Below are 26,068 nucleotides of genomic sequence, written 5' to 3'. Positions count from 1 at the left end.
CTCTGTGGTCAGAGCTGCTACAAGCAGGGACTCGGGTTATTCACCATAGAGCGAGGAAGCCTTACTGCCCCCATGTGGTGTTAGTGATGGGATAGCCACGTGGCTGAGGTGTGCAGGAGCTAGCGACAGGCTCCCGGAAGACCAGGGTCTGACTCCAGGGCGCACAAGATGCCCCATGTGTGGTGGTCTCCTGTCATCGGCATCATTGCTGTCCCTCAGTGCCACTGGCGTCTCTGTGAGGGGCTGGGGACCCTGAGGTGACCTCAGGGGTTCACAGTCAAGTCGGGGGACAGATCCACACCAGGAAACACAGTGCGAAGGGGGTGTCCTAGCGGTGACAGAGGCATGGTGCTCGTGGAGCCAGTGACGACAGGGTCAGCCACTGAAGAGGGAGGACGGGGTCTCCAAGGAATCACTGCGAGTGACGCTGTCTCCCTCTATGGATCCTGCCAACTTTCAACATCCACACCCCCTCTTGTCCCCACTGAAGCCCTGGTTTTGTCTGAAGTGGCCATGTGGCCCGTTTCTTGCCAACCCAGAGTAAGAAGTCCCTGGGTAGAGCTGACAGGAAAGCTCCTGTTTTCAGCTGACACAGAACCGTTCACCCCTTTTGCCACCGTGATGGGACCTTTTTTGTTTAGTGATGTGACAGTTGGAGGCAAAGCAGCCATCTTGGAGAAGAGAGGGAAAAAAAAAAATCCCATATTAAGAAGGCAGGAGGAGGCAGGATCCTTGGTGGGGCATGGAGTTTCCAAACTAACTTTGGGCTGCCCTCTCTGGACTTCTGATATGAGAGGAAGATCCACGTGTCTGAGCCACTACTGTCGGGCTGGGGTTAACTTCAGCTGACTGGAATTCTAACTGGGGCAGACGCGGTACACGCCGTCCTGCCCAGCCCACCTCTGATCCCTGCCATAGTGGCCGCCGCTGCCTGCCTGGCTGCCTCCAGCTTCCCTCCTCCTTCCTTGCTCTCAGCTACTCCAAAGGGCAGGGCTGGCCTGCAGGTGTGGCCAGGAAGTGCAGAGGACTCCGGGCCCCCAGAGGCAGCCCACAGCTGGCCATGCCCCTCAGCGTGCCCCAGCCCCACCCCCAGTCCCGGCTCTGACATGTGTGCAGGGGGCACTAGGGAAGGGAAGGGCTGGGAAGGGCAGGGCTGAGGCTGGCCAGGCTGACAGGGTGGGGCCACCAGGGCCCACCTGACCCAGCTGGGCGTCGCCGGGGGTGGTAGTGACCCCAAGGGGGGAGGCCGGGGGGAGGCAGGGAGGTCTTGGTGAGGCTGTGCTCCCAAGCCGGGCCCTGAGCCTGTTGCCGGCCACACACGCGCCCTCTCGCCGCGGCTCCTGCTGGTCTACTCACGCACTCATTCATTCAACACTCACGGAGCACCACGGCGGTGCCAGGAAACCAGGACAAAGTCTGTGTTATTCCGGGCTTCGCAAGCTCCGGTGAGCGAGAGGACGCTGAACGGGCCAGACTGCACAGAAGGACGCTGCAGCCGGTGGGCAAAGCAATCACCCTGGCGGCTCCGCCCCGAGCTGCGGAGAGGCCGCCCCGCCCTCCTTCGTTCCCTGCTTCCCTGGCTTGCTCGCGCCTTCCCTCACTCCACTCGCCGGGCTGTGCTGGGCACCGGGGGCTTCTGCCTGAAATTCCCCCCTCCTGCACCCCTCCAGCCATGCTCACCAGCTTCTTCCTGTCGTGGCTGTCTGAGGACCCAATCCGAGGACAGAGCCCGGCCTGCACCGCCGGGGCCCTCCCCGCCACCAGCCCTACCCCAGGGCGCCCCGAGGAACAGCGCCCTACGCCTGTCCAGGCGGCCTTGCATTTCTGCCGCCTTTCTACTGTGTTCCCGCCCCAGTGATGTGCATCACAACCCCAGGCCGCAGCAGATACTTGACAGGAAACCGAGGCCCAGAGTGGCTTAGGAATCTGCCAAGGCCACACAGCACGTGGTGGTGGAGGAGCAGATCTGAGCCCGGACTCCGAGCAGGAAGGGTCCTGAGGGATAAGGCCACAGTCGGGCTGACCACAGGAGGAGCAAGCCCCGGACAGGGTTGCTGAGGCCTCTTGTGGAGCCTGGAAGTCCAGAGTCTGATGGAGACCAGACACTGTCTTCGCGGCCGAGACCCTGCTCCCGCTGCTGGGAAACCTCGCAAGGCTCCCTTCTACCAAAAGGCAAAACCTAAATCCAGAGCCTTGCACTTGACAAGGAACCAGCCCACGGCTGCATGCTGTGTGGGCCGCGTGAGCCGCCCCTCCAAGCTCCCCCTTGCAAATACATCCCTCCCCTGGGCTCCGCCAGTGCACGCCACACTCCTGCCCCGACCCTGGCTGGAGCTTTCTCTGCTCCGGGCCTTTGTATGTGGTTCCCATTGTGTGCTGCAATACTTTCCCCTTCCTCGTCACCTGGCAAACTCTTACCTATGCTTCAAGCCCCAGCTCAGATGCCCCTTCCTCCAAGAGGCCTGCCCTGATTCTCCCAGGCAGAACCTGACTGTTTCCACGGGGCCCTTACCCTTTATAAAGACTGTTCATTTATGAGTCTGTCTCCCTCCCAGGCTGAGTCCCTAGGACACAGCCTGCCTTGTCACACCTTCTTCTTCTTTTCCCAAGCTGACGGGGGACAGTACATTCTGGGCGTTCAGTTATCATCTGTTGAATAAGTGAGTGAGTCAGACGGTGACAGCCTGTCGCGGGGAGCCGTGGGCTGTAACAGGACTCAGAGGAGCCTGTGTCTTTCCCTTCCTGCCTCTCCCCCCAGGGGAGGGATCCGTCCATCTGACGGTGCGGCCCCCGCCGCCGGCCACCCCAGCTCCCCCAGGCCCTGTGTGGACCTTGGGTGACAGGAAGCAAGAAGACATCGCGGTAAGATTCGCAAGCACAGTGAGAGGCCTGGGCAGAGCCGGCCCTTGTGACATGAGCAGCTTGGGCTCCCAGACTCCCTGGTGACTGAGAGGCTCACGCTGTTCAGGGCCTTCCCCTGCCGAGGTGGCCTTTGGACGGGGTGCGGGTGCCCCCGTGCCTCTCTGTCTAGCGGTAAATCTAGACCTCTACACACCGGGCTCTGGGTCTCAAACTCCAGCCGTGACAGGTGTGTGCCAGGGAACAGAGAGCAAGGTCGGGACGTGAGAACGCACAGCAGGCGGGGCCTTCCACTGTGAGGCTGGAAGGTGGATGGCCCCCCGCAGGCTGCTTGGGAGACCCCAGGACGGAGCCTCTTCTCCAGGCACACCCTGGCCACTCTGCCTCCCGCTCGGATCCCTCTGCCCCGGCTGTCCGCCCACAGTAGCTTGTGGTCACTCACAAGTACCGTGACCTTGGCCACAACAGGGCTTGTCCCCACCCTCAGCCTGCTTGTCCTGCCCTATTCACCCTGCACCCCTGCCCACACCAGGGACCTGATTGCACCTCCTCCCCCACCCCTGACGCTGAGCGGCCACGCTGCCTTCTGTCTCCACAAAGTCTCACTGCTCCAGCAGGAAGTCCCTCTCAACCCCAGCCTGGTCCCCTCCCCTGCTCCCCACTGCCGCCATTGTTAGCACCCCATGATGCCCCACCTTTGTGTGCCCATCCCTGCCCCTCCTCTCACGAGGGTCCCCCCAAGAGCACCCGGGGTCCTCTGTCCCTCTGTGAGTCCTCCAGGAAGCCTTCCAGGGCTGCACCTGACTCCGAGCCCACACCGGGGTGAGGACATCTCTTGCTTCCTCAGATCTTTGGTCCCCAACCACGGGACAATGGCTGCACCACTGGTACCGACACCCTCCTGTCCTCGTCACTGCTTGACTTCTGACCCCAGCTGTGATGGACCTTGTCAGCTCCATCCCTATGGTCCCCTCAGCCTTTGTCTCCTGCTAGGCCTTTTGCCAGCTTCTGGGGGAATGGGACACTGACAGCCCTGGAACCCTCCTCTCCAAGTGCAATCAGGCCTCAGTTTCCCCTGGCTCCCCTCCTTCATCCTCCGGGACACTCCCTCCAGGCTGGGCTGAGGGCCTGGGGAATTGCTGTCAGGGGGCAGGACACCTTCTCCCAGCCCCCCTGCCATGCTGCCAGCCTTGGGAGGGGGCACGCCCTTGAGCACAGGGTGAGGGGGGGCGACCTGCCAGTTCCCAGGGCCCCAGTGCCTCCCCACTTCTGCTCAGAATTGCCACTGAGTAACTTGCTTTACCCTGAAGCGGCTGCCCGCCCAGGCCGGTCTGCTCGGGACTCTGCCTGTGGCCTGCCCTCCTGCTCAGAGCCTCAAAGCAGAGGCCACCACTGCCCGGTCCCCACGTGTCAGCATGGTGCACGGCTCACCTCTTCCCCAGGCGGCCCTCATCGCCACGGAGATGGCCCATGCCACCGGGAGGCCCAGGGACTGAGGTCCCCATCCAGATGTGGGGCCTCGGAGGGCCACGTCCCTCCAGAGTCACATGGCCCCCATGGCCCAGAGGTCCGTCCAGCGCCGCCCTACGGCGATCTGGGGGTGCCGAGCGGCTTTCACAAGTCCGCTGTGACACTCCCGGAGTCAGCTCTGGGCCCTCCTCTTGTGGCAAGTCATCCGAAGTGTTCCTGGGAATTGGGAAAACCCTCTGTGTGACCTTACAGTGCCCCAGAGCCCGGACTGGGCTGCGTCAGGGTCCTCTGCCCTGTCCCACCCTCCTCTCACGAGCCCGAAGCATGCGGTCCCTCAAGGCCGCAGCTTCCAAAATGCCCCCCAAGGCAGTCGCTGCCTGTCCCGGGGCTTTCTCCCTACACGCGGCTCTCTGGGATGGGCCCCAGGTGGAGGCCTTGGGCCAGCTGCCCGCAAGCCCCAGGCTCCTCATTCTCTCCGAGCCCGGGGTCCACCTCTCCCACGGCACTTATGGTGGAAACCTCCCCAGTGAATCTCTTGTGGGGTCACCCCCACGTTCCTTGGGGCCCAGATTCCTTACCAGCCCCTGCTGGCAGCTGTGGTGGCCTGGACGGGCTGGTTCACATGCTTCTTGCCCACCTGTCCGCCTCTCGACCTTGAACAGCCTCACCTTCTGGGGCCTCACGCTGAGCTCACCGAGGACGGGGCTCCTCTTTCTCTCAGCAGTTTGCAGCTCTGGGATTTTCTCCATGTCAGGAATCGGAGAGCCCCACTGTGGATCAGAGATGCCCTCGAGAGCGGCCCCCACACAGGTGAGGGGCCTACAACCCTCTCGAGAGGGACTCTTCCAACTGCCCCCAAGGGTGGCTGGCGGGGGCGGGTGTCTCTCAGACGAGAAAATTCCTTAATGAGAACTCTCCACGGGCAGAGGCCCCTCAGAGGAGCTGCCCCCAGGAAGACTATTGGGGCTAAGTCCTGCTGGTGGAGGGGGTCCCAGGTGAGGGGTCAGACCAAGGCCCCATGCAGAGGGGACTGCTGGTCTGCTGGGGCTGGAGGCAGCTCTCCGTCACTAAGCTGCCCTGTGGGTGGCGAGGCAGAAGGGGGATCCCTTGGGGAGCACACACCAGGAAGGGGCTCCATTTTCCCAGAGGCCCCTCCAAGGGGCGGGTGGCTCAGCTCTGCCCCGAGTGCCCACTGGTCGAAGTGTGCGTGCAGTGGAGAACGTCACCAAATATGCCCTCGGGCAGTGCAGAAAGTCTGGACTCGTTTTCTATCCTCCGGACTTTGGGGGACACGGCCCTGACCGCAGGAACTGAGAGCACGGCCACCCCGGGTCAGAGACACATGACCCAGCAATGAACTCAGGTGGGCAGCACCTTCACGATGGTGTGGGGACACGTGCCCCCAAGGGTTTTCATGGTGCTGGGCAGGCGTAAGCCCGGGTCTCTCCAAAGAGCAGCCCCTGGAGCCTGGCCTGACCGGCAGCCCGAGGGAGGCTGCCTGGGGTGGCTGCCGAGAGCCAGGGTGGCACCACTGTCCCGGGGCCTGTCTGGGTCAGCGCCCAGCCTGGGGCCCCTCTCGGCCTCGGAGAACCAAACTCACAGCCTCGCGCCCGGGGAAGGCCTTAACTGCTCGGGGTGTCGGTTGGGGGACGGAATTCTCAAGCCCGCATGCCTGTTGGGGGACAGGGCCAGCTGGAGAACCTTGGTTTCTGAATTCACTTTCTCAGGAGACGTGTCCCCCGTGAGCCCTGTGGACGGGGACTCTCGACGCACAGCCGCGTCTCTTGGAGGTACCCACCCCCACCCGAGCCCCAACTCCCCACCGGGACCCACGCCCCTGTCCTTTCTGGGTGCTCCCCACCTCGGCGGGGCAACCCCCCTGCCCCCACAAGCTGCCCGGCCCACCTGGCTGCAACCACGGGCAATTTTGCCCGGGGCCTGCAGTCTGCCCGAAGTCCGCGGGGCCTCTGCTCACCTCTGGATGACACGGCGTGAAGCCAGGCTGTTTGGTCTCCCTGGGCCAGCGGGGGCGGGGGGGGGGGAGGGTGCAAGGTCCCTTGGGGTCACCTCCGCCTGGCTTTGCTCCCGACCCTATGAACTCATGAATGTCCTCAGACTCTCCCCCGGCCGTGGCCATTCATCAAGGAGGCTTTCTCAGAGAATAAATCCTTCGCTGTCCGATGGCGGCTGGCACCCAGTGGGACTGTTGGGGCCTTGAGTTGCCGAGCGGCCTCGGGCGCACCGTCTCCCAGGTCTCAGAGGTCTGCAGGATGCCCTGGTTCACCCACAGTCTTTACAAACGTGACCTTAACCACTGCCCCTGGTTTCCTTCCTCTGTTTTTGAACATGCACAGCTTTTTTTTTTTTTTTTTTAATTATTTATTTGAGAGAGAGCGGGCACGAGCGCAAGCAAGGGGAGGGGTGGAGGGACAGGGAGAAGCAGACTCCCTGCTGAGCGCGGAGCCCAACGATGGGTTTAATCCCATGACCCTGAGACCATGACCTGAGCAGATCAAGAGTGGGACCCTTGACTAACCGCGCCACCCAGATGCCCCCACGTCCAGCTTTTTTAAATCCACGAAGCATGTTTGAGTAGTGAATCCTACATTTCTCATTTTCCCGTAGATTACATTCCCAGAAGTGGGGTTCTCAGTCAACTAGTGTGCACTCCGGGGGTCTTGGCAGAGACTTCCCCTCTCGGGGGCTGTCGTCTTTGATAGCCTTTTAAATGATGTTTACGGGTGAATAGCATCTTCCATACAAGCTTTCTTGGATGGGCCTGACGCTCCGAGCTGACTTGCAGCGTACCTGAGTGATTCTCCAGGCAGCCGACCCCCTGTGGGGCCCCCCCGCAGGGCTGGATGGGGGCCAGAGCAGAGGGCCAGCATGCTGGGGGACCGGGGCGTGGACGGGTGTGCGGGCAGCGCTCAAGGCATCCTCCGGACAATAAGGAGCCAGGACGTCACTCCATCTGGCAGTGGTGGTGGGAGAGGAGGGCCCTGCAGGTGGAGGGACCAACCCATGCTCACCCCTCCCCCAGCTGCCTCCCTAGCTGACCTCTGCCCTCTCTAGCCAAAGTATCCTCTTTGGGATTTGGTTACCTTGGACCTCCCTAACATTACGTCTTTGGGTCTACTGTCCCCTTCTCTGACTTTGGGGTCTCACCTCACCTTCTCCAGGAAGCCCACCCAGGCTTGTGGCCACTGTCACTGCCAGCAGCCTGGCCCCATCCCAGACTGTGGCCTTTGTCTTAATCATGAAAAGGGTTTTGGAGACCAATTTGCAGAAGGGGGTTCAACCTCCAGGGAAAACTGTCTTTCGTAAACACATCAGCATCCTCCCAGCCAGAGCCCATAGCCGGAGCGCAGTTCATGAGGGTCTCTGTGCAGGCTGCACAGTGTGTTGGGGGAACTCTCCGGAGTGTATCAGCAAGAGTGGGGCCTGCTGGGGTCGGGAAGGAGTTGCAAGGGCCCCACATGCGGGCACGGCCAGGTCAGCCTGGGACGGGGAGGGAAGGGGCAGACGTGGCCCCTGAAGGGACAGTGTGCTGGAGGGTCTGGGCAAGAAGGGTGGGTTCGATGCTGGGATTCGGGGGACGCCTGACCATGGCTGGCCCTGTGACTGATGGCAGTCCTGGGCTGTGGTCGTCAGCTGTCACATCCTCCAAGCCTGGGGCAGAAGGACCCTGGACATCTGTCGAGTGAGGCAGAAGGTGGCATGAAGCAAGGAGCAGGGAGACTTGGGGCATGAGGTCCCGAGACACAAGTCTGGCTGGGGAGGGCGGACTTGTGGGTACCAGACTGGCGCACACGTCTTCGCTGGCCCTGTGCCGGTGGGTGTAAGAGGCCAGGTGCCCAGGGCCACTGCCTGGGGAGAGGCTGGGCGCTTCCTCGGCTCACCGTCGGTGAATCCACTAGTGGGCACGTACTCGTGGGCCTGCTTCTCTTCGTTTATCCCTGTACACTTTGGGGCCTTGGGGTGCAGACTCCTGCCTCCAGAGAGGAGGGAACCGGATTGGGGGTGGTGGGGAAGAGCCAGGACAGCCCACCGGAGACCCTGCTCTCTGGGAGGACTGGAGCAGAGGCTGGGAGGAGAGGCCAGGGCTCGGGAGACATGTGAGGGGCCTTTGGGGGCGTGACTGGTGAGTGGACAGTTTTGGGGAGCCCCTGGGAGTTAAGGTGGGGGCGGGATCAAAGAGAGGCCAGAGCCCGAGGGTGGCTGATGGTCTCAGAGGCGCCCTTTCCTGGAGGAAGAGCCCCCAGGTCAGGCCCTGGGGGAGGCGCATGTGCGAGCGTCTGCAGCGCGGCCGGCGTCCAGCGCAGAGAGGGGTCTGCACGGCAGCGTCGGGGTCACCGGGAGGCTTCCAAGAAATGCAGACTTGGCCTGTCCTGGGCCCTCTGAACCAGAAGGTGCCCCAGAACCAGGCCCCTCGCCATCTCCTCATGCATGGGAGTGTGGTGGAAGGGTGCGTGTGCGTGGACGGTCTGGGAGAGGTGAGGCCAGAGGAGGGCTCAGGCTGCCATGGGGCCGCAAGGCCTCTCAGAGCACATGACCCCTCCACCCAGGCCCAGGCCACGGAGGTAGAGCTCCTTCGGTGCCTCTGCCATGTCCCTGAGCTGTGCTGTGTGGACAGTGGGAAGCCAGCGTGGTTACTGCCACGCAGACTCAGGATACAGAACCCTAGAGCCTCTAGGGAAGGGAGCCTGAGGCCTGGTAAGGACAGGAGGGCCTTGAAAGTCAGCTCCAGGTAGGAACCTAACGTTTCCCTCTTTCCCTAGGTGCCCTAGAGCTCGCGGAGCTGCATGACCAAGGGGCCCCCGGTAAGGCTGAGGTGACTGAGGTGGGGGCCCCAGTAGGGTTGGGGTGACCGACTGAGGCGGGGGGCTCCAATGTGGTCTGGCCTCTCTTGAGCAGGGCTGCCTGGTCCTGCCCTCTCTCCTCACCCCAGGACCTGGGCTCCTAGAAGTGCCGCTGTCCATGGTGGCTGCACCCAGCGATGACCCCCACGGTCCTCAGTGGAGGTCCAACCGCCTGTCGCCCACAGAGGAGCAGGAGCTGGGTGTTGGTGAGCAGGGCGGGCATGGGGCTGTGGGGAGCGGGCGTCCGGGGACTTCAAGGGCCCGCTGGGCTGTCTCTGGTTGGCACTGTCCTGGTCCCCCCAGGCTGGGAACGTACCCCTTCCCCGGGCCCTTGTTTCGGGTCCCTCAGTGTCCACTTTCTGAGTGTCCGCTCTGTGCAGGGTGTGGGAACAGTGCCCAGGGCAGCACAGAGGGTGCCAGGGTCTCATGTCTTCTGGGGGTGGAGGACAGCTCCATTCGCTTTGACAGAAACTTCTGGAAAGACGCGGTCTCTGGAGCCTTACGAAGCCTGCTTTGGAGCCTTGCTCTCCCCACCCACCTGTGGTGCCACGAAGGGCCACAGATGGCCCTGCACCCAAGAAAATTGGGGTCACAGCCGTGCAGGAGGCAGGGCACCTGGCGTCCCCCCTCTGCACAGGCCCCGCCTGCCCCCCGGGGGGTCTCCCGTCTGCTCTGAGGGCACAGACCCCTCAAAAGTGTTGTGATCACGAGCATTTGGGGTCGATGTGTAGTTCCAGTGCCCGGCAAGTAGCACGTTGTCAACGAGCTTCTACTGAATGAGTGAGGAGCACAAGGCTGGACGGACGGGTCCAGCGGGCAGTGGGCAGCGGGCAGCAGCACCAGTGAGGCCGCCTTACAAGCAGCCTCAAGCCTGGGCCTGGCCCTCACTTCAAGCGGTGCCCCTGGCCGTGGGTGTCATCTGGGGCGGGGGGCCCCGAGTGGGACACGCTCGGACACACCCGCAGGCCTGAGACTGTGGGGCACGCCGGGGCCGGGAGGGCCGAGCCCACGGACGACGCTGGCTCCTGGCCCGCAGAGTGGCCGGGGGCGCAGGGCCCACCCTGCCCCTGACCCCAGACCTGACTTTGTTTCCAGTCCCAGTGGGGTGCTGGCTTTGCGTCCCCCTCTTTTTCCTGATCAAAGAAGTATCGATTATCTTTGTAAAGGTTAGATAGTTTGGAAAGCTGAACTCAAGGTAATCGTAAAGCTCCCAGGCAGTATTTTGTGTATGCAACAGGAAGCGTATTGGCCGAGTGGTTTTGAACAGGATTTTTATTTACACCTGAGACCTGTTGCTAAATTACCTCTTGAAGAGAAGGAATCCCCACCCCACCCCACCCCCACCCGTGGTGGACCGGCTCTTTCTCACGCCTGTGTCTCGCTGACGTGAAAGTCGTGTCTCCTGGTGGTTTTGATTTGCTTTTCTTTCACCAGCGCTGCGCGTCTTCTCATTTCTCTACTGGCCACCAGGGTCCCATCTGGGCACCTCTCCACCCCTCTCCCGACGGAGAAGAGTTTCTCATGTAGTAACGCTGACCTGTTGTACACACGGCAGATATCTTTTCAGGGTTCCCTGCGCGGCGGGCTGTGCCGACTGCGTGGGCCCCCGGTCCAGGCCGCTAACCCTAAAACTTGTCTCCCTTTGTTTCTGTCTTTTCGTCATATTGAGAAAGCCCTTCTCTACTCTGGGATTTCTCTAATAACAAAGCCCGGTCCGCTCAGTGTGTTTACAGGTGTCCTCTGGGAATCCCAGTGTGGTAACTGCCTGCTATTTATTTCGGTGTGAGGGGTAGAGTAGGGACCCAGGTTAATTTTTTATTCCAAACAATGAGCTTTGGGACCCCATTCTCTTGGCTGGAGTTCTGTGCTCCTGTCATGAGTCGTATTCCCTTTACCGGGCTGGCTGGCTTCTACAGGAAGCTGACCTCTGGGCTGGGTCCCAGCACCCAGCCAGCGCCCTCTGTGTTCGGTGCTTTCAGTCTCCTGGCTGCTTTCCCTGCAGACAGACGCAGACACACTGCAGAGAAAGTCGCTTGGGCCGCGTGACTTAGGCGCCCAGCCAGAGCCAGAACTAGGCTTCTCTTTGGTGCCTCCAGCACAGGGCTGCCTCTCTGTGGTCTGCAGATCCCCCAGGCAGGGCGATCTTGGAGGAGCCCCTGGATGACAGACTGTGCTGGGAGGAAGCACTCCTCGGCAAAATCAGGGCCATGTCAGTCTTGCAGAAGAACGTGGTGTTGGACACCATCCACCACTGCATCAAGGAGGACACCCAGGTGGGACTCTGGGACACCCGCCTGCCCCTACAGGACACCCCCCTCTGCCGCTCCAGGGCTCCCTGGGGCCCACACTGCCCCTCAACTCCCACTGGCCTCTGCGTCCACGAAGCCCCTGACCTTCCGGGATGTGTGGCAGAAGGTACCAGAAGGCAGGAAGGAGCTGGGGCACAAGGAGAGGGGCAGGTGGGACACAGAGACCTCACCAGCTGGTGCTCAGTGCCTGGCAGCCTGGGGTGGGCCTGGAAGCCACACGGAGCCAGGCACAGCCTGCCTCCCCCTCTAGGCCTCGAGGGCTGTAGAGCACAGGGTGGTGTCTGGCCCTCCTCTGAGCCTGGGGACCTCCCAACCTGTGGGGTGCAGGAGGCTTCCCAGCTCAGGCCTCCTGTGATTGAGGGGGGCCAGGCCCTGCTGTTCCCTGATGCCCCACAAGTTCTGGCCTTCTGTCCAGTGTTAACGCCTGAGCCGCCACCAGTGGTGGCTGAGGTCCCGGGTGAGGTGGGGCTATCCTGGTCCCTGTCCTCCACATTCCTGCTCCAGGTTCTCTGGGGGCTCAGGGCTGACAGATAGGACCCAGTAGGAGGGATAACAACAGGACAGGTGCCCACAGAGGGACACGGCTCCGAGCATCCACAGAGCTCAGCTTTGGGACCTGGAATCTGGCCGATGGCCAGCCCATGCTCAGGGACCCTGGCTCAGAGGTGGGGAGGAGGGGAAATCCAGCCAGCGGGGAAGAGTCTGTGCAAAGGCCCCGAGGCCAGCAAGGTGGTGGCAGGAGAGGGTTGAGGAGCATTCTCAGGAAATGCCGGCGGGGTCAGGCCATCGAGGGCTCACCAGCCTCTGTCCTACAGGTAGGGGGTGCCAGGGATCAAGCAGAAGTAGGCATGGCCAGAATCACACTTCGAGTGAGCCCCCTGGCAGGGTGCTAGAGGGTAGCACCCCCAAACCTCTCCTTACCTTTTGGGAGTAGCTTGTCTTCTCTGCTCACCCACAGGTGAGCACCATCCCGGGGGGGTTCCTAATGGATTTGCTGTCCAGCTCCCCCGGGGGGCTGGGTGGGGCCCAAGCACTGTGTTCTGCCCGCAGCTCATCTGGAAGGAGGTGGCTAACACGGGCATCCAGGAGCTCCTGGAGCCCTTGAACCTGGAACTCAAGCAGCCCTTGGAGAAGGTCAGTGTCTGGGCGGGGCAGCCCAGGGTTTCCTGTGTGTGCTCAGAGACCCCCCCGAGGCTCTGACTCTGGCGGAGCACATGGCTGCTGAGGCCCCTCCCCACTCCCCAGGTGACTGTCATGATCCGAAGCTCTGGGTACGGGGACAGTGCCAGGAAGGCATGAGGGGTGCCATGACCACAAGGGCGCGGTGGCCTGGCAGCCGCTTCATGTCTCCCGAGCACTGTTCCAGGCCCCAGGGGTGCGGCCAAGGCCAGGACGACAGTGCCTGCGCGCACGGGCCTTGCACTCTAGTGAGGGAGCCCCACTCAACATTGGCGTCGTCAGTGAAAATCGGGAATGTCCTCTGTTCAGTCGTGCTGGTCCGTGGAGAGACTACTCACTACCATCAAAAGAAAGATAAAGGGGAATTCTGGATGACCCTGAGTGCAGTCTCCTGTACCCACAGTGAGGTTGGGGTCCGGAGGGGCACAGCTCTGCCCAGGACACCTGAGGCGAGCGGGCTGAGAAGTCCAGTGTGGCCAGAGGGCTCTGTCCAGGGCAGCACTCGGGCTCAGCTTGGGTGTGCCTGGGGGCCACGGGAACAAGACGAGGCCCAGTCCGGACACAGGGTCTGGGCACTGCCCTCCAGGAGCCACAAAGCTTGGAGCTCAGTCTCCGGCTGCAGCCCCAGGCCCAGCAAGGAAGCAACGCGAGGCGGGGGTGGGGGGTGGGGAGGAGCTGTGGGGACCCCATGTGTCTGTCTCACACAGACAGTGGGAACAGCAGCCGGGGACAGGGGCCGTGCAGCTTGGGAGGGGGCTCAGGACGAGCTCCCCAACTTGATTCACCCCTCACCCAGCGGGGGGCTGCCCCATCCCCTGCTGCCAGCCCAGCACCTGCTCCGTCCCTCCTCCTCCCAGACCTTCCTCTTCCACATTTACGGGCTGATCCTCAAAGAGTGCGCCAGTGAGGAGCTGGTGAGAAGACACGTGGCCGACCTCCTGGAGCTGTCCCACCAGTCAGCCAGCCAGCGGGAGGTGCAGCCCTCAGCCCCCAGCGCGGACCTTGCTACTTGTGGGTGGACGACCCTTCCGCCCTCTACACCCCGGCTGGCGGCCCCAGTGGGGTGCAGGCCCTTCAGGGCTGGGGTGGGCTCGCCTGCCTGCCTTTGTAGGGCCCTCAGGAGGAGTGGGCAGGAGACAGCAGGCACATCCCGCACGGCCGTGTGGGGACTAACTCACAGGGTCCTTCGGCCCGCAGGGCATCGCGGCAGCCATCGGCATCGTGTCTTCCTCGCACCTGCAGGCAGTGTGGACTGTGCTGGAGCACCTGGGCCGCACCAGGTTCCTGAGGACTGCCTTCATGTCCCCAGACTGCCAGGTAGAGAGGGCAGCCTGGGGGCAGGAGGGGCCAGGGGCTTGGAGATGTCATGCGGGCGCTCGGAGCTGCAGTTTGCTCATTGGAAACGGGACCGCTGCCCTGCCCACCTCCCTGAGACCATCTCGGTTCTTGCTGGGGCCTGGCAGTTGTGAGCCTGGTCCCTGGGGCCCCACACATGTGATCCAGAGCCTCTGTGGGGTCTGACGGTCAGGACCGTGGGCTTGCCCTGACCTCAGCTTCCTCACCGGGGCACCTGCCCCGCGGGTCTGTGTTGAGCACCTCTATTGTGCTAGTCCTGGGCCCCTTGCTGGGAAGAACAGGTGCGCAGCGGACGCTCCGAGGCCCCGCCCCGCCTGGAGAGGCAGCAACTCTGGCTGGAGGGGCGGGAGAGCAGAGGGCTTTCTGGAGGAGGGGCTGGCGCCAGTGCGCAGGGCTGACCCGCTCCCTGTCCGCAGCAGCCGGACCCCGACGGGCACTGGAGATGGGTCGGCAGCACCTCCCTGCTCTGCTATGGGCAGATGGCCCTGCACGCCGGGGAGCAGATTCTGCCCTGGGTGGACAACATCATCTCCAGGATGGTCTACTACTTCTCCTGCAGCTGCTACGTGAGCCCCGCCCCGGCGCGGGCCGCAGGGGGGCACGGGCCGTCCGCGTGCGTGCGCGGGAGCCTCCGGGCCTCCGGTCGGGCAGGCGCTCAGGCTGTGCGTGGGGGGGGGGGGGGGGGCGGGGACTGCCCGCTGACGCCGCCCTGACTCTGCATGGACAGGACAATATCCTGAAAACCAGCTTCCTCTCGGCGGCCGTCAGGCTTACGAAGGCTCTCAAGCAGGAGAACAGAAGCCAGAGCTACAAATTCACTCAGATCCCAGAGCTTATCCAGTGCCTTCTGGTGAGCGACCCCCTGGGGACCTGCCGGCAGCTGCTCCCAGGGCCAGCCCCCAGGACGCAGAGGACGAGCGAACCGGGCCGGAAGTGCCCGCCAAGCACCTCTCGCTCTGACCCCCAGTGCGTCCTTCAGAAGGAGCCCAACTTCCTGGCCACCCTTCACCGGCAGAAGATCATCTTGGTCATCGTGGGCCTGAGGTAACAGTCCTTCGGGGTCCAGGAACGAAGACAGGCCAGGTCCTTTGTGTGGGGGGTGGGAGTCCATGTGTGAGGAGACGGGATGTGAAGAAGGCCACAGTGGGTGGGCTGGCCCTGCTGAAGCCGAGCCACACTCCATCCAGGACTCCCCAAGACAGGTGCTAACCTTGGCACAAGCGGAGGCCTGACCTGGTCACACTCTGAGCCCTGGTCACACTCTGAGCCCTGATCCTGGTCACACTCTGGGCCCTGACCCTGGTCACACTCTGGGCCCTGATCCTGGTCACACTCTGGGCCCCGATCCTGGTCACACTCTGGGCCCCGATCCTGGTCACACTCTGAGCCCTGATCCTGGTCACACTCTGGGCCCTGATCCTGGTCACACTCTGAGCCCTGGTCACACTCTGAGCCCTGATCCTGGTCACACTCTGAGCCCTGATCCTGGTCACACTCTGAGCCCCGACCCTGGTCACACCCTGAACCCTGGTCACACTGTGAGCCCTGACACTGGTCACACTCTGAGCCCCGACCCTGGTCACACCCTGAAGCCTGGTCACACTCTGAGCCTGACCTTTTTCACAGCTGACCCCTGATTCCATTCACAGTGCTGACACTGACCGTAGAATAATTCCTACGTTTTCTCACAAATAAATGTCTGTGAACCCAAGCGAATGAATTGGGATGGCCTCCCCCAGTCCAAATGAGCTGTTTTCCCTGACAGCATCCCCCCACCAAGCCTGTCTGGACTCCAGACCCACTTCCGACTTTCAAGTTGTGAAAGTCCCTCCCTGCGGGCAATCTGTTCCAACCGGTCTCTCATTCCAGCACCACGGGCTCTAGGAGGAAGTCCGGAATCTTGGTATTTTTTTCTAGCAAGCTGCGGCCCAGTCTCCAACCCATGGTCAAGTCCCAGATCCTGCAGACGTGCCTGTGGAGCCTGTTCACGCTCCCACCGCTGGAGAAGCTGAAGAGCTGCTTACCTCCGCTGGACCCGGCCCCGGACGTCATGGTGACTGCCTGTGCCTGGGGCCGCTCGCCCGTCCCTGGCTACTGCGTTCTGGGTGTTGGGCTGGTTTGTGTGTCAAGCCCTTGCTACGTGTGTGAGCGAGGGGTGCAGAGGAGAGAACCCTGGTCCAGCCGGCTTTCCTCCTGGCTTTGCCACAGTCCTGTCTTGACTCTGCAAAAGCCTGAGTCTTGAGGTCTGTCCCCGCGATGGGGCTCTGGTCTCCACACTGCCGCCTGATGTTCTGAGGTTCAGATGGGACAGGGGTGCAAAAGCGCTCCCCGAACGTGTGCAGCTTCCGACGGCCAGTCCGTCAGCTGCTGTCCTAGCAAACGCTTCCCCGCCAGTCAGATGCGGCGTGCCGTCCCCCCAGAGGCGGGCAGAGACACACACCCACCCACATGCCACCAGCAGCAGGTCACAAGTGCCCAGACGGCGGGCCAGCGTGCTCTTCGTCCACGGGGAAGCGGAGTCCTGGTGACCGGCCTTCCAGCGCGCACCGGCCGGGGGCTCCTGGTCTGCCGGGGAGGGCACGTCGTCATTGGCCCGCGCTGCTGCGGCTTCTCGCCGGTCCTTAGACGCTTCCCGATAGGCTGAGATGTTCTCCTCTGTCTCTGGTTTGCGGAGCGTGTCTATCAGGATGGATGTTGGATTGTGTCAAATGCTTTTGCTGTATCTGTGGAGAGGGTCAATTCTGACATGTTGTGTTATCGTTTTCCCTCAGTGCAAAGTACTTTCTCGTTTCAGTCTCAGTGCTGGGAGGAATACCTAGGGTGCTGCCCGAACAGCCGGCCTGGGGCGCTGTGCTCACAGGAATGTCTGCGGCTCGCTGAACTCAGCTCCCTCCTGGGGTCTCGGGGATGTGGGTGCTGTCTGTCCTCACCAGGGACAGGGGAGGACAGGGCCTGGCGTGGACGTTATAATCATCTCCCCAGGCCCTGTGGGGAGGAGGGACCGAGCCCTGGCTGGGGCCAGTTTCCTGGGTCCCTGGGGAGATGGATGAGCGTGTCAGCCACGGAGGGCCAAGCCCCGCGGTCTGCTGCAGGTCGCGGCCTGTCCCGTAGGCACTCTACAAGCACTCCATGGAGGCGCTGGACCTGCTTCTCCGGAGCTTCATCTCTGAGAACAAGAGCATGGACGAGATGTGCTTCCTCCTGCAGGTGAGGGGTGGGTGGCACAGGGTGCAGAGCTCAGGGCACCCACTGCCCACCTCGATCCTGGCCTTGGCGTCTCGAAGGTCCACTCGGGGTGGGTCCCTCGTACGCAGGAGTGGCAAGAGGGCCAGGTTGGCAGGTGTGCCCCATGCCGCTGACCCAAGTGCTCCGGGGGCTGTCCCTCTCTTATGAAGGCAGAGATGGGTCTTTCAGAGGTGCTAAGGACCCTGCAAGGATCAAGGTGACCGCTGACCTCACCTTCCAGCACCCCTGAGGGCAGGGAGGGTCAGACTCAGGGATGGTCTGCGGGCTCCTGCACAGCCTGGAGACACAGGCCCTCAAACCTCCCGGCTTTTCTCTGTTCCCCCCGTGGCAGCTGAGGCCGAGCCAGGGCTTTCTAGATCACACGGTCCCAGACCTGGCCTCACCCGAGGGAGCTGGGCTGGTGGCCGGACACGGAAGTGTGAACGGTCTGGTGGGTGGCACTGGCTATCACCCGACTGTCACTGAGCCCCAGCCGCCACGTCCAAGGCCAGGTCCACGGCGCCGACTGGGGCCCTGGGCTCTCCTCTCCCCGTCGCAGCACACGGAGCCCTGGCTGCAGTCAGACAAGAGCCACGAGCGTAAGCGGGTGGCACAGACCATCTTCCTGCTGCTCAAGTATGTGGCGGACTACGTGACGCTCACTGTGAGTGGCCTCACCCAGCATCCGCGGTGGCAGGGGGCGGGGGGGGGGCGAGGGAAGGGAGGAGCAAGGAGAGCCCCCAGGGCGCTCCAGCTTTGGTGCTGGACCCACCTGGCCCTGGCTCCCGGTTCTCTCAGTCAGTATTCACCGAGCGTCCAGGCTGCTAGGCACGGTGCTGGGGGATAGGACAAAGGCCCTGCGGTGCCACAGTCCTGGGGCAGAGGTCACAGTTCAAATAGGGCGGTCGGGGAGAACCTGATGGCAAGGCTGCCTGGGAGCAAAGACTTGAAGGAAGCTGGGGAGGGAGACTGGGTAGTGGAGGGAGGGCGTTCCGGCCGAGGGCAGAATGCAGGCCAACGCCTGGACAGGTCTGGCCCACGAGATGCCGGGCCCAGGACGGACGGACAGCCGGATAGCAGGGGCACGCGGGAGAACATGTGGATGCCAGGCTGGGCTTCAGTCTGCCCGGCCTCCCCAGGAAGAGGCCACACCCTCCGTGCTGGGCCACCACCTAGGGCTGCTGGCGCTGCTGTGGCGAGACAAGGACCCGGTGACACGGAGCCACTCCCGCCAGTGCATCTACCTTCTCCTCCAGCTGCTGACCCAGCAGAGGGGTGAGCGGGGGCGGGAGCGCGGAGCCCCCGGGGCACTGGCTGCTGGTCGCCCGCCTGCTGAGGTCGTGCCCCTCCGCAGGGAGCACGGAACAATTCATGCACTTGAATAAAATGAAAACCTTTGAAGCAAAGGCCCGCAGAGAGTTGGAAATGAAGTTCTACAACGTGGTGAAGGTGGGCCTCTCAGAGCCTGAGTGGGGAGGGGTGGCACCACCCCCCACAGCCCTGGAGTGCCGCCCTCCCGGGGCTCCCATCCCTGCCCGTTCTACAGCCCATGCAGGGGGCAGGGCAGCTGGAGCCAGGCCACGGACACTGCACCCTCCCACCTGTGACCTGGAGACGTGGCAGGGCCCCCCAGAGTCAGAGTCTAGGGTTCTCGTTGACATCTGCCCTCTTGGCGCCCACTCCCCTGGTGGCCTCTCCTCTGTGGCTCCTCACGGGGCGACAAGTGGGTCTGCTGGGACTGGCCCGAGCTTACCTCTCCCTCCGAGTCCCGGCCTCTGCCCTCCCTGCCCTGGGTGTGTGCTTCCCAGGCTGGCCCCCCCTTCAAGGTGGACTAGGAGTCAAGGATTAGGTTCAAGTCCGAGCTCCGTCTCCAGCAGCTGGGGGGTCTTTCAACCCTTCCTTGCTTCGGTTTCCCTGCCTTTCCAAGCGAGGGTCGCTGGGCCTGCTGGGACGGGAGCCGCAGTCCCTCACCACCTCCGTGCACGTGGACGGCCCCCGGGAGCCCCTCCCTGGGAGCTGGGCATGTGGAAGCCTGCTGTCTTGGTGGGTTCCCTGGAACGGAGCCTGGAACAGGAGCAGCAGGGCAGTTACGAGGACGAAACTGTGTGCTCAGGAGGAGGCGTGAGGAAAGCAAGATGGGCAGGGAAGAGCTGAGGGGGGCGGTCCCAGCCCGACCCACGGGAGTGTGGTAGCATGAGGTGCACCCCGCACGAAGCAGGTACTGGACCCTTGTACCCCGACTCAGTCCCTGGCTACGGGCTGCAGGTGAGGGCACCTGACCCCTGGACGGAACTGCTTGCTCACATCATCATCCCTTCCGGGGCCGTGGCAGCTGGCAGCCCATAGCAGCCACGCCTGCAGCCACTGAGCCAAGCTGGGGGGCGGGTGCGCCAACGGCCCAGTGGGGGGAGGGAGAACAGGAAGGGCCCCTTGGGGGTCCCTGCAAGTCAATGCACCTGGCATTCATCCCACCTCTGAGGAAGAGCGGTGCCCCTGCCCTGGCTCCGTCTCCGAGCCCAACGCAGGAGACCTGCACAGCTGCAGGGAGGGACGGTGCTGCAGGGAGGGACGGGCGGTGCTGCAGGGAGGGACGGACGGTGCTGCAGGGAGGGACGGACGGTGCTGCAGGGAGGGACGGCGCTGCAGGGAGGGACGGAAGGTGCTGCAGGGAGGGACGGACGGTGCTGCAGGGAGGGACGGACGGTGCTGCAGGGAGGGACGGTGCTGCAGGGAGGGACGGACGGTGCTGCAGGGAGGGACGGACGGTGCTGCAGGGAGGGACAGCGCTGCAGGGAGGGATGGACGGTGCTGCAGGGAGGGACGGCGCTGCAGGGAGGGACGGCGCTGCAGGGAGGGACGGCGCCGCAGAGATGGATGGTGCCCCTATGGCCCCTCAACCCCGCCCCCCTGGCACAGGCCTTTAACAGGAGCCTGACCGTGGCCCAGCGCACACAGCTCATCCTCGCGCTCCTGGAAGGGCTCTGCTCACACAGCCATCCGAAGTGCGACCTGGCCTCGCAGCTGCTCCTGATGATGTTCGAGGACCGCAGCATCAAGGCAGAGCAGGTGCGCCCAGTCCCCGCGCAGGAGTCGGGGGAGGCAGCAAGCTGGCCGCACCCCCCGGGGGTCCGCGTGTGCCTGGGTGCACACCCGGTCACAGAGAGCACTGCGCCCCGGGGGCAGTGGGTCCTGAATAGGCCGGGCCCTCAGCACTATGCAGCCCTGCCTCCTGCTGCCTCCTCAAGGCCCCAGGGCCCTGCCACAGGCAATCACGGCGACAGCCTGCCCTGCTCAGTCGGTCTTACTCTGCAGGAGAGGATTCCCTGCCCATGCCCCCCGCCACCCCCCCCGGGGATTTCATCACCTTGGGCCTGGCTTGCTAGTCCCCAGCCCACACAGACACTACCGTCTCTTGGGGCTGCCAGTCCCATTAACCCTCCCGGCCCCAGGGACAAGGGGAGGTGGGGTGAGGCCGTGGCAGCGGCGGGCAGCACTAGCTATGGGTCCGGCCCGCGTGCAGATGCCTTGTTGTGGGGCGGGGACCATGTGGCGGTCAGGTACCTGCTGAGGAGCCCACGACGGACTCTAGCCCCAGCCGGGCACCGAGGGGGGGTCGGGGGCTGCTCTGAGGCCCGCTCCCCGCTGCCCTTCCATGCGCAGGTGGCCGAGGTCCTGCAGGGTCTCTTCCAGGAGCTGCCCTCCATCGCGTTCCAGAGCGTCCTGCAGACCGCAATGAAGGTGGTGACCGTGCTGGGGACTCAGTACACGCAGGAGACAGTCGAGGTGATACTATCCCTGTGTCACCCCTCTGACAGGTAGGTCTCCTGCATCCACAACCCGGAGGCAGACACCTGTGCCTCGTCTGTGGTGGGCACTCCCAGGCCACACTCTCCCTAGGCAGACTCTGCTCCTGGGCAGACAGCCGTGTGCACGACGCTCGCCCGACTCTCCTCTCCCTCCCAGACTCCAGAACCAAGGCTGGGGGGGGGGGGGTGGGCGCTGCTGTCTCCAGAGCTGTTCCAGGCTGAGGGGTTAAGGTGGAGGCTCCAGCAGTCCCAGGAATGGGGCTTTTCAGCATGGAAGTGTCCCTCTAACTCAGAGACTCCTTAGAAGCCACACGGTAGGGGACCCGGGGGTCAGCTGGGTGACCCCAAGATCCTAACTGACGCTGAGCAGCCCCCCCAGCTGCCCAGGGCCCCAGGCCCCCCATATGGCCCCACTGCCCCTCGGGGCTAGTGTTAGGTTTCCAAGCTGCACCTGGGGACGTCAGCTGGGCCCAGCAGCAGGAGGCTGGAGGCCGGGACAAATGCGGGGGCCCCGGGCTGCTGAGAAGCCCCGGTCTGAGCAACCCTGAGTGGTGTGTGTGCATTTGGAAGTCTGAGAGGTGCTGGGAGACCAGGGTGCCCCCAGGAGCATCTTGGGGAGCACCAGCCCATCACAAGGCCACACAGAGTCCCTTTGACTGGCAGAAGGGCTTCCAGGGGTGCAGGTCCATGAGCCCGGCTTCCCCAGGGAGACACACCCATGTGGTGCCACTTTGCAGGTCCATCTGTTTGTGGGCTGCCCGAGGGGTGAGCCCCACATCCCCAGGAAGGAAGCAAGCTGGGGAAGTCACATGGCAAGGGACTGCAGCAAAGCAGGAATGAGCACCAACGTTAGGAAAAGCCAGCTTGCGCTCCAGGCTTTAAGCAGGGGCCCCCACCTCACTGGCCATCAGGACACAGTCTCCTGGACCTCTCGAGGGAAGGGTTCCCTATTCCCAAAGGGCCTGACCATCTCCACTTCCACACGGCTGGCAGGTCATCCTGCTGTCCTGAGGGTCGCGTCCCACTGGCCCCTCCACGCTGTGGGCCAGCCAGCTGGCAGGACTGGGCTCCCTGCCTCCCCAGACAGGTCCTACCCCTGTGGAAGGCCCTGGCCGGCAATACCCGGCTGGCCCGCAAGGTCCTCACCCTGCTCTACGGGAAGCTGAAGCTGCGGCCCTCCAAGGAGCTCATCAGGCTCAGCCAGCAGGCAGAGCTCATCTCCCTGCTGGTGAGTAGCACCGCACCCCTACTCTGTCCCCCCAGCACCCCCTGCAATGGCATTGTCATTTAGCGGCCCTGTGGGATGCCCGGGGTCTCAGCAGAAGCAGCCAAGGACTCTTGAGGCTGAACCCCAGAATGGGGCCAGAGCCCCTGGGACCCTCTCAGCCCCAGCCAGGCATAGGCAGCAGCGGTCCAGGCCCCGGGGGGCGGGGGTTGAGTTTGCTCCACCCAGCTGCTCCACTCCCAGCTCCTCTGCTCCCAGCTCCTCTGCTCCCAGATACTCCACTCCCAGCTGCTCTGCTCCCAGCTCCTGTGCTCCCAGCTGCTCCACTCCCAGCTCCTCTGTTCCCAGCTCCTCTGCTCCCAGATACTCTGCTCCCAGCTGCTCTACTCCCAGCTCCTCTGTTCCCAGCTCCTCTGCTCCCAGCTGCTCTGCTCCCAGCTGCTCTGCTCCCAGCTCCCGTGCTCCCAGTTCCCGTGCTCCCAGCTGCTCTGTTCCCAGATCCTCTGCTCCCAGCTCCTGTGCTCCCAGCTGCTCTGCACCCAGCTGCTCTGCACCCAGCTCCTCTACTCCCAGGTACTCCGCTCCCAGCTGCTCCGTTCCCAGCTCCTCTGTTCCCAGCTCCTCTGCTCCCAGCTGCTCTGCTCCCAGCTCCTGTGCTCCCAGCTGCTCTGCTCCCAGCTCCTGTGCTCCCAGCTGCTCTGCTCCCAGCTCCTGTGCTCCCAGCTGCTCTGCTCCCAAATGCTTTGCTCCCAGCTCCTGTGCTCCCAGCTGCTCTGCTCCCAGCTCCTGTGCTCCCAGCTGCTCTGCTCCCAGCTCCTGTGCTCCCAGCTGCTCTGCTGAGTGCTCCAGTTGGATGTCGCCCATCTGAGCCCGGCTCTGTCGCCCGCTGCAGGCCCTGGGTACCATTTATGAGCTCCTGTACACTCGGGAGTACAAGCCCACGGTGCGCTGGGCCTTCGCAGGGATCCTCATGGGCCTGCTCACACAGCTCCATTACCTGTTTGAGCTGGACGCGGTGGAGGGCATCTCAGACTACCAGGAGGACATCCTGGAAATAAAGCCCCTCGGCCCCTGCAGGTGAGCTTTCCTACTGGGCCACAGGGCGCAGCCCTCTCAGGACCTCAAGCCAGGCCCTCTTTCTGGTTCCACACACCCATGGAACCCCTGGTGGGCACCAGACCCTGGGCTAAGTGCTGGGGACCCAGAAAGGAATGAACTCTGGCCCCACCTGAAGGCTTGCAGTCCAGGGTGGGGAGCGGGGGTGCAGCAACCCAAAGGCAGCAGGAGCCGGAATCCCCAGACAGAGCTCAGAAGGTGGCGGCTCACCCAGGCCGGACGGGAGAGGGAGGGCGCAGAAGAGGACCTTGTGTTCCTGGTGGAGAACCTGGCCCTGAGCCCTGGTTCACCTCCTCTAAACACCCCCACGCGCCCCTAGGACCTGCCTGGAGGCCCTGAAGGGTCTCTTCTGGACCACCAACTACTGGGAGGTGTTTGCCTACCTCAAGCTGCGGAGAGGCTGGGAGCTCTTTGAGCACTTAGAAACCTACACAGATGGAGTGACCCTCTTGGCTAGGTGAGCGCAAGCCTGGAGGGGCCTGGCCCCAGACAGCATCCCTCATGGGGCCCCTCCTGCACCCCGTCCTGGGACCTGGACCATGTCCCTGAGTGAGCAAGGTCTGTGGGGGGGGGTGTTTGGGGGGGGAACTCCTGGCCAAGGACGAAGACCTCAGGGCCCCGTGTCTGCCTCTCGTCTGACAGGGCCATGGTCCACTACGACTGTGAGCTCAAGGCTGTCTTGGGGCAGGCAGTCATCTCCCTGAAGAGCCCCGAGGAGCGGGACAACATTGTGGCCATCCTCATCATCACAGAGGTCCGCCCCTCCTTGGCTCTGCCCTGCCCCGGCTTCTCACCACTGTCCTCTGGCCCTTATGGTCAGAGGATTGGGCTTCCTCTCGTACCCTCCAGTATAGGGGCACCCTAACTTCTGCCATCCACGTCAGACTGCTCGCTGCCTGGAAGTGCTTGCTTATGCCTAATCCCCCGTCCCATGCTGTGCTACAGGCCGGTTTGCCCCGGCAGCTGACCGTGCCGACCCTACTCAGTTTCTCAACAGCCGAGAGCTCACCCAGTATGTGTCTCGGAGAGCCGTGGACAACTTCCTGAGCCTGGGCCTGAGCAACCCCAACCAGCTGGTGCGGGCCGTGAGCCTGAAGGGCCTCAGCAGCATCCTGATGCACCCCAAGAAGGTGTGAGGAGGGGCTGCTCACTCCTATGCCGGGAAGACTTCAGGGAGGAGGAGGCATTTGCGAAGAGCCTCCCCCCCTTGGGTCCAACTAGAAGGGGTGGACGAGGAAGGCAAGTCAGGCCTAGGCGGGAGAGGGTGGGAGTGTTTGGGAAGCCCTCCCGTACTGCATAGGGCTGGGGATCCTAGGATTTCTGGGCTGCCTCTGGGGGCCAGGACTCTGGCCTCCTTACCTGACAGCCACGCTGGCCAGGAGGCCGGTTCCTGCTCCACCTGGCACATGGAGGACTCACACCTGGCTGGATGGGGATGGCGGTCCTCTGCCTGCCCTTCAGGCCTTCCAGAACATGTCCACGCCCCACAGTGCAGGCCGAGGGCCGGGGCTAAGGCCCCTGCTGCGTGTGCCAGGGAGGCGGGGTGGGCTGGGAGCGGTGACGCGGGTGGAGCGGGGGCAGGAGGCAGACAGGCCCCTGCGGGAGCAGGAGTAGGAGAGGAGCAGGCCAGGGAGTGGCTGCGTGTCCTCCCCGCCCCGCAGGTGGTGCTTCTCCGCAATCGGCTGGCCGGGCTGCTGGACGGTTTCGTGAAGCCGGAGCCCAAGGACCTCATGGGCCTGATGGAGATCCTGGGCGACATCCTGCACCGCCTGGGCACCCAGGGCATCGGGCCCGCCAGCCTCAAGATGGCCCAGCACCTGCTGCCGCTGTTCGAGGATGTGAGGGCCGGGGCGGCTGCGCAGCCAATGAGAGCAGCCGAAGCTGCCCCCCAGCCAATGAGAGCAGCCGAAGCTGCGCTGCCTGCCAATCGGAACAGCTGAAGCTGCTTTCCACCCTCCCTCCAGCCTTGGGGCTTGTGGGTCAAGTCCTCTGGAGCCCTGGGGGAACCTGGCCCACAGAATGGAAGCCCCTGGGAGGCCTCTGGGAGGCCTCTGGGCCGCCTCGACAGTGACCTTGCCCAAGCCACGTGCTCCTCCACGTGGAGGGCGGGGGCCGAGGGTGGGGGGGCACGGGGGGTTGGGGAGCCGGGCGGGGTCCGTAGTACAGGGGTTGGGGCGCAGCGTGTGAGCTGACGGCAGGAGGGGCAGGAGGGGCGGAGGCCGCGGTCTGCGAGGCTGGACCCCGGCCCGAAGCCCCAAGAGTCCCTAGCCGGCCGGGATCGCAGAGCTAGAGAGTGGCAGGTCTGGCTGCAGGGCCTGCGCCCCAGCCCCCATCCGGCGTGTTAGGGAGTGGACGTGCGGCCGCCGCGGCCCGAGGCCCGCAGACAACCCACTGGGGAGCCAAGAAGCCAGTCCAGTAGGAGGGCTGCAGCCCCTGGAGGAGGTGGCGCGAGGAGCTGGGACTGGCCGGAGAGAAGGCAGTCCCCGCTGGTGGGACGGGCCGGAGTGTCAGCGCTGGGGGGGCGGGGGGGGGCACCGGGACAGCAAGGTCAGCGCGGTGCCAGGGTGCGGTCGACCGTCTGGAGAGCGGGCATGAGGGCGCCTTGGCCGCCGCGAGTCTGGGGGCCAGAGAGGAAGGGGAGAGAGGGGGCGTGGTGGGCCGGGG

This window comes from Ursus arctos, unplaced genomic scaffold (assembly GCF_023065955.2).
Source record: "Ursus arctos isolate Adak ecotype North America unplaced genomic scaffold, UrsArc2.0 scaffold_6, whole genome shotgun sequence".
NCBI lineage: Eukaryota > Metazoa > Chordata > Mammalia > Carnivora > Ursidae > Ursus > Ursus arctos.
The sequence above is the reverse complement of the archived record's forward strand: the minus strand, read 5'-3'. Positions refer to the sequence as shown.